Source organism: Pteropus alecto, unplaced genomic scaffold (assembly GCF_000325575.1).
Source record: "Pteropus alecto unplaced genomic scaffold, ASM32557v1 scaffold161, whole genome shotgun sequence".
Taxonomy (NCBI): domain Eukaryota; kingdom Metazoa; phylum Chordata; class Mammalia; order Chiroptera; family Pteropodidae; genus Pteropus; species Pteropus alecto.
Window position 1 is genome coordinate 7,758,144 of NW_006432943.1, and position 8,203 is coordinate 7,766,346.

General features: G+C 42.2%; 1 pseudogene; it reads left to right on the plus strand.

Moving 5' to 3' along the window:
• The first annotated feature begins 6,732 nt into the window (after positions 1–6,732).
• Positions 6,733–7,665, plus strand: LOC112476325 (annotated as a pseudogene).
• Positions 7,666–8,203: the final 538 nt, after the last annotated feature.

The following is an 8,203-nucleotide window of genomic DNA, read 5'->3' on the forward strand; positions in this document are numbered from 1 at the left end:
ATTAAATATAAATAAACCTATATTTAATAAGGTTGTCAAGGCTATTTAGTTTCAAGATACTGCTCATATGACATTTCAAGTTATGGAAAGGAAGCCTCAAGCATTCCTTAGTGCCTTATTGATACCTGCATGTTCTTTCAGCTTTTTCAGCTTTTGACACTTTTGATATTGATAACTATTGACAAATTTCATCTAGCAGTATCTTGAAACTCCCTGGAATGGGCTCCATTTTGCTCACTGGATTCTACTTGAAACAGAGGCATGGAACACCACTGTCCATAATGCTGGTGTAGAACAGCTTCCCTTCAAAGTGATGAATACAGCCTTTGAGGGTACAGGGAACTTACTATCATAAAGGATTTAATGGCTCTCTTCCCTTGACTGGCCACAGCCAAGACATTTGGGAAATGGAATCTGGTCATTCTTGCTCTCATTATAACCCAGTCCACTCTGGTATCCCACCCTGTGAACAGCTAGATACCCCTAAGATCATGGAGGTGGCCATTCCTGAACTAGGCCCTGCTATACTGAGCTTAGTAAAACCCAAGTACTCAATATGATAGAAAGGACCGATAGCAATGCCTATCTTCATCCTGGAGAAGGTCTGTTCCTAGAACCATCTCACTAGCCTATCAGAGCTTTAAGAAAGAGCTAAAAAATGTGCCAGAGTAAGCACCAACCCAAAAGTGGGTCTCCATAGCCCAGAGCCCATTGACACTGGATCACATTCACATACCTGAATCTGGTACAGGGAAAGCAGGTTCCTTGAGGTATCCAAGGGTAAAAAGTAACATCCTAAGAAACTAAAGGGAAGTTAAGCATTTTCTTCATGAAAGGCAGAGCACCCTATAATGAGTTCATCCTGAGAAAACTGTCTATGTTTAGAGAAGTACCATGGTTCTAATAGTAAGCCTAGGCTGTAGTATAAGGTGCCCTGAATTTCCCTTGATCTAGCAGATCCAACGGTACTAGGATGTATTTGTGAGGCACAAAGTTTCTCCAATAAGTCTGAGAAACCAAAACAAGCTAAAATGTAGACCCCTAGGATTCTAGAGCAAGGCCATATCTTCTATGGCAAAGAATTACTCTCCATTTGAGAGAGAGAGAGAGATCATGAATTAACTACTGGGCCCTAGTGGAGATCTAGCCTTGAACATGACACCAGTAATATTCCAATTGGAGCTACCCATCATGAGCTAGATTTTATTGAATCTAAATAATATCAGGTAAGACAATCATTTTCTTTCCTTCTAAACTTCTTTCACTCAGTTAATGGTACCACCATATTCATCAATGTCCATACCAGAAACCTGGAAGCTATTCATGATCTCAATTACTACCCACTCTTATGACACATTCTAGTTTTAGAGGCTATCTTTTTTGCTTGAAATACTACTACAATGTTGAAGATACTAGTCTGACCATAACACTCCTTGTCTAAAACTATCCAATGTCTTCCTTTACTTTTTAGGTAGGTAAGTGTTAACACTCTTGAGTCTTTCAAGGACACCTGCTCTTCTCTCCAGCTTGGTACTGTTAATACCAAACTGTTTGCAGTTCTCCATATGCTTTTTTTTTTGTCTACACAGAAGACACTTTGTTCTAAATCTCTTTTTCACATAGGCAAATTCTTCTAAGAATTATTTTAGGGCTCACTTTCCTTGACCCTACCTCCATTACTTACTTTGGTACCTCTTCTTTACTATTAGCCAGATGCTCTACTGTCATCACCACATTAAATTCATTCCACTACATTTCTATTTTCTCCATTAGGTTTATTCATTTGAAGCAAGGCAGGGTCAGACCTTAATCATGTTAGTCTTAGTTTTTAATGCCCTTAGAAGAATGGATTCTGGTGCTAGGAGCTTTAAAGTTGGGGACCAGACCAGTTGAGCATGCAAGGGTTTTTGGAAACAATCTGTTCCTATAGCTATTTATTCACATTAATATACACTAATATAGGGAATTCAAGAATTGTTGGACATAGAATCTGAGCTGACATTGATATCTTGAGATCCAAGTATCTTGACCCCATGTTAAAGTGCAGACATATGGGAGGGGGGTGTCGGGTAATAAATGGAGTCCTAGCCAAATATTTGGCTGACAACTAGTCTAGTAGGTCTGAGAGTATACCCAGAAATTACCCCTGAGTGTATAGTTGAGATTAACTTGGCATTTGGAATACCCCACATTGGGTCCTTGGCATGTGAAGTAAGAGCTATCGCAGTGGAGAAGGCAAATTGTGAGCTTCTAAAAATGTCTATCCCAGCCAACTTAAGTCAAAAGTATTGCATGCAGGATGGCCAATAGTTCTATGCTTAAGAATCAAGCAAAATGATTGGTGGTCCTTTAATCTCAGGTTAATTCTACATTCTGGCACATAAACAAAGTGAGTGGGTACTGGAGAATGACTAGTCTTCAAGTTCAGCCAAGTATTAGCCCTGGCTTCCAATGAGTGAGATTTCAAGAAGTACATCTGGGTCATCTACTTTGTATGAAGGAGAAGGGACCCAAAGTGAAAATGTACATAAACACATTAGCAATGGCTTAGCTATCTGGTTAACAGTCTAGAAGGGAGACTAAAACAGACAGGATATTGACAAATGAATACAGATGGACATAGGGAGACTGGCATGAAGTGAGAATTGTTTTATCCCATGTTTACACTCACCAGAAAGGATCCACCACAGAAGAGATACTGAATAACCAAGTAGGATCCACCACAGAAGAGATACTGAATAACCAAGCCACCTGACATTAGTTGCACCGTATTTAGAACGGCAGATACATAAGTGAAGTGGCCACAGTGGCAAAGAGAGGCCATATATGGGCCCAACATTATGCATTTGTTTTTATCAGAGCCAGTCTAGCTACTACAGCCTGTGAAGGGCCAACCTGCCACCAAGAGAGAACAACACCAAGTTCCCAGGTTAGCTGTGTTCCTTGAGAGAATCAAGATGCTAATATGTTGGAGAGGATGCAAAGAAAAAGGAACCTCCATATACGGCTGGTGGGATTGCAAATTGGTACAGCCACTATGGAAAACAGTATGGAGGTACCTCAAAAAACTAAGAATTGATCTACCATATGATCTGGCAATATCCAGTAGAGGGATTCCTCTACTGGGTATTTCTCCAAAGACTTGAAAACCCATATCCGAAAAGATATTTGCACACCGATGTTCATAGCAGCGTTATTCACAGTGGCAGGACATGGAAGCAACTGAAGTATCTTATGATAGATGATTGGATGAAGAAGCTGTGGTACATATATACTATGAAATATTACTCAGACATGAGGTGAAACACTGCCATTTACGATAATATAGATGGACTTTGAGATAATCATGTTAAGTGAAATAAGCCAGACAGAAAAAGTTGAAAACCACATGATTCACTTATATGTGGGATGTAAGCCTAGAAGCAACAAACGAACAGGGCAAACAGACTCATGGACAATAGACTAGTGGTTACCAGAGGGTAGGAGGAGTGGGGAGGGGGAAGTTAGATGGGTAAAGGGGGTCAAGTGTGGTGACAAAGAAATCTAACTAGGGGAGAGGAACACACACATATGTGTGTATATATATGCCTTATATATGTATATGCCTTACTGTTAAATTGTACACCTGAAACTTACTGGATTTCATTAACCAATGTCACCAAAAACAATTTTTTAAAAAGATGCTAATGTGGCAAGTCAACTACATTGAACACCTTCCATCCTAGGATCAAAATTTGCTTCTCATGGTATTAAATACCTATATTAGGCATGGGCTTGACTTCTCAACCAGCTTTACTACAGGAGTTTATAGAATGTACAAGGAATTATGCACATCCTAATTTATGACCATGGGAACCAATTCAAAGCAAAGAGTGTGGACAGACCCATGACCATGGGATTCACTGATCACTCCATGTATTATACCACCCAGAAGCTCCTGCCCTCATTATTATATCCTGCAAAAAAACAATTGCCAGCTCCAAGATAATCCTTTGCATAGATGTGGTGCCATCCTCCAAAAAGTAGTACATCCACTGTGTCAAAGAAGCCTCTATGATGCTGTGTCCCCAATAAGACAACTACATGAGTCTTAGAATGAGGAGAGTGCCCCACCTATCACTCCCACTGACCCACTGGATGACTTTGTTATTCTCATTCCTGCAACTCTTGGTTCTGCAGGGTTAGAAATCATCCACAGATCTTACCAAAAAACTCAGAATGAGTTTCGTTGAACTACACGCTATAACCTGCAACCAGGGTATTTTGACTGTACCCAGAAACCAGCCTACAGAAAAGCCATCATTTTGGCAGGATTGACCTTGATCAACGAGGGGTGGTAAATCTGTTACAGGGACAGCAAGGAAGAATATCTTAGAACTTAGGTGATCTAACTGGGGACTTCTCAATATGCCTTTGCCAAGCTGTAACTGAATAAATATGGTAATCTTGGCCTGAGAAGAGGATAGTTTCCATGACAATAGATCCTTCATGCATGAGAGATTTGGTCCTTGCAACCTCGAACTGTAGACAGGTGATAGCTGAGAGTGAGAAATTTAGAATGGTTAGTGGAGGAGGGAGGTAATTACCAGAGCAGCTGAGAGTAATTACAGCAGTGAGAGCTGTAGTTCTTCCTATTAACCTCCCCCTTATGAGATTTTTCAGAAAGAGGGGCCTGTGAAATTAGCATTTCTCCCCAAATGAATATGGAGGAGTACATCCGTACCATATAGGAGAAGGAATGTCGTAGCCATGGGAACATGCCACTCAAATCTCCCTTCTTGACAGAACCTGCTATAATCGTTGGCATAGCTGACACCTTCAGGATCTGCTACAGCATTCAAGCTTAGGACGTGTTTTCCCAGGGAGCAATTAACCAAAGACCAGGCAGAGGGAAATACTAGGGTTTCACCATTTCTACCCAGGGCAAGAAGACTCCTACCAGCCATCTTTGTACTGGAGCTCCCCCTCAGGCTGGTACAGACTATACTGCAGAGCTGTACTGAATTCTCAGATTTCTATTCTTCTCGTCCTGGTTTCACAAGTGTTGCAATGAAGCTTTAAGATTTTCTCTGCTTGCTTCTGTTCCATATCCCCCTTATCAAGTCTCTTGGGTTTTTAACTTCAAAGGACTCAAACTGACACAGCAAGTAGCTCTTCCTCCTGCTAGGACTGCCTGCTGGTGAACACATGCCTTCTAAAACTGCATTTGGTGCTCTCCTAGCTACATACCATGAGATGCAGAGCAGAATCCAAAGGACTCTTGTTCTCACACCTTAAGCCAAGAAGTTGGCCACAACGCATAGTTAAATTCACATGCTATTTCCTAAAATTCATCTATAAGTATCTTATCTACAAGTATCTTTTTTACATTATCATCTATCCTCTAGCAACAAGGATCCCATTCTTACTGTGACTGGAGAATTTAAAATAGCTCTACCCCACAGGCTTAAGAAAGTCATTCTATCTAGCAGATGAACTACCTCTGGCTTACTAAAGCAGTTTCACAGGAAAACTAAAACTAAATATCCCCTGCACCACCTCAGAAGAGGTAGTAGCTCTGGCCAAAAACTTCACAAAGGTTATCCAAGGAGGTCCTTCTGGATCCTCAAACTTACCACTTCTTCCTAGATAGGAGAGTCTTCTCCAACATTATCTTAGATATCTTGCCACTCGAATCTCTCCTGCCCAGACTTGGCCACAGCACAGGTATTCCTAAAGATATGTCATTTCTACCCTTAATTTAACTCAGCCAATTGAGATTCTCTTATGGCAGAAACTCGAGTCTCTAATACCTTAAAGAGAGTTTTTCCTCCAAACAACCCCGATGTAGACTGCTATCATGAGTTCACTTCTGACAGATCCATTAAGTAAATATAACATGAGAAAGGGAGCTATGAAGACCATCTTCAGCTCAGATTGTGGCACATGAGACTGTTCAAGATCTTATTAGACCAGATCCAACAGATAGCACAACATGTTCTCCCAGGAAATTAGAGTTAGATCCTGTCTATCCTGGGAAGCCAGGACCACTGTTTCCAAACCAGCATATCTGAGAAGACGTGCTTATCCAGAATTTCTGTAATAGAACACTCACAAGAACCTGACAGACTGTTGCCCAAGAACACTAGTCTCACTGTCATGCGCAATAGGACCTGGCTGAGCTCCAGGTCTGTCTGACCCCACCTTTACAGTAACTGCCTGGAATAATAGTATCCCATCATGGAGGAGAGCCTGACCCTGCAGCTCTGCTGGAGCCACATCTGGTCAGGAGCACTAGGGAGACTTGAAAACCCTTAGCCTGGCCTTAGCTCTTGGCATACCAGTGTGGAGCCATGGACACAGAGCCAGCAGCAATGTGTGGCTGGTGTGTCTCCTGGGCTACCTTGTCATGGCCCCACAGAAATTCAGATCCCAAATTAATATGTGAAGTGCCACGCCTCAACTGAAAACTAGACAAAGTCATAGAATCAGACTACCTTTGTCAACTATACTGCATCAGAGAACCAAGCTTGGAAGAAATGGTCCCCCTGAACCAGGCTGAATAAACCTTCTGACACAGGTGGGGAAACCCAGCTTGGTTTCACATTCTTCCAGACAAACTAGAGAGGGCAGATAGCTCTAAAAGCTAAAGAGAGAGTCAGCTACATGTGCCCCATGAATTATTCCTACTCTCATTAATGCAATTCTTCCCTTGGCTAAGACTAAAGGGAGGAATGATAAACTTTTGAATGGATGTACATCATTCCTCTAGGAAACGCTTATTCAGAAGAGGTCAAGAACAAAGGAATGGAAAAAATCTTCCAGGGGAACTCCACAAAGTCAGCGGGGTGGAAATATGACTTGCAAATTCAAACCCATGTCAGTAAACGTCAAAGAGGAACAATGAGCTACTGCAGAACCAAACATTCGAAGAACCTCAGTGAAGGGGACCAAATGAAAAAAAGATCTGTGAAAGATGACAAAGCTTCCTGTCCACAAAAGGTGGTATATGGTAAAAAGAGAGTAAGACTTCAGAAGATATCAATTCCTTCACTACCCTCTAAACTACCACCAGTTGACCTTCACCGAGACATTGAGAGAGCCTGGTGCCATCAATAAAAGCGGACACCAAAGGCTTGCAACTAGATGCAAGAGAGACTGCGAATATGCTTACCCTAATCAAGAGAACATTCCTGTCACAGTAAAAGAGGCCGAGATTCTGACAAAGTCACCAAGAAAATCAGAGATAGAAAAGGGAGTAGATGACACTGGAAAGTTCTGATCTCCCTAAAGTGACTGCTCCTTCTGAGAAGGTGGCACCTGCTCTTGAAGAGTCTACTGCTCTCAATGAGAGAGTGAATGATGTTGTGACAACTACTGCCCCAGAGGCTGTTTGCCCCACCTGGGCCAGAGTTGCAGCCACGGCTGGGAAGATGGACGCAATGGAATCGCCACGAGAGGCCTCTGCTGTCAGGTGCGTGGTCTATGGGCAAAGTTTCCCTGCACACACAAAGGGTTAGGTTCCCACAGTTTTATGCTGGGCAAGCCCAGGTTCCTGAAGAACAAGGGAGTCTGCTCTTGCTACCAGCCTGCTACTTTCCGCCCCCCGCCCCATGCCTGGAGGACAATATGTTGTGCCCTGAAAGTGTTCATAGGAATAAGGTGTTAATGAAAAGGTGCCAGTGAAGTTACAGTGCCAGAAAAACAGGTATAGCTATGATTATAAAGAAAGATGACTACAATCAACTACAAGATGCCACTGACAGCTGAACTTTGAGCTGCTCCACACTATGCTCTCTGCTTACAGGGCTCACGGATGTTACTCAGACCCACAACAGACCTGCTGCTTCGTGGGTTCAGATACATAGACTTTTAAAATGGAAAGGTATTGCACGAATTACCGCTCATTCCAGTTAACGAAGATGAAATTTGTTCATCCTAACCAGATGTTTACCCTTCTAAAGTAGAAGTGACCTCAGCTGCTCTTTTAAAGTGGGAACCTGAGCTGAGCCTTGCGAAGGGGTTGAAGGAAGAAACAGTAGTGTGCTGCCCCCACGCTGGATTCCCCGCCTTAGTTTTGCCTCCATTAGGGGCTGCTGCCTTCAGGCTCTAAGATCCATGACTTCAAAATGTTGAGTATTTTGAAGCAAAAGGAAAGCTGTTATTCGCACCCTTTCCAAAAATATTCTTAATATACAAAACATTTCTCAAGGTTTCTTAACCT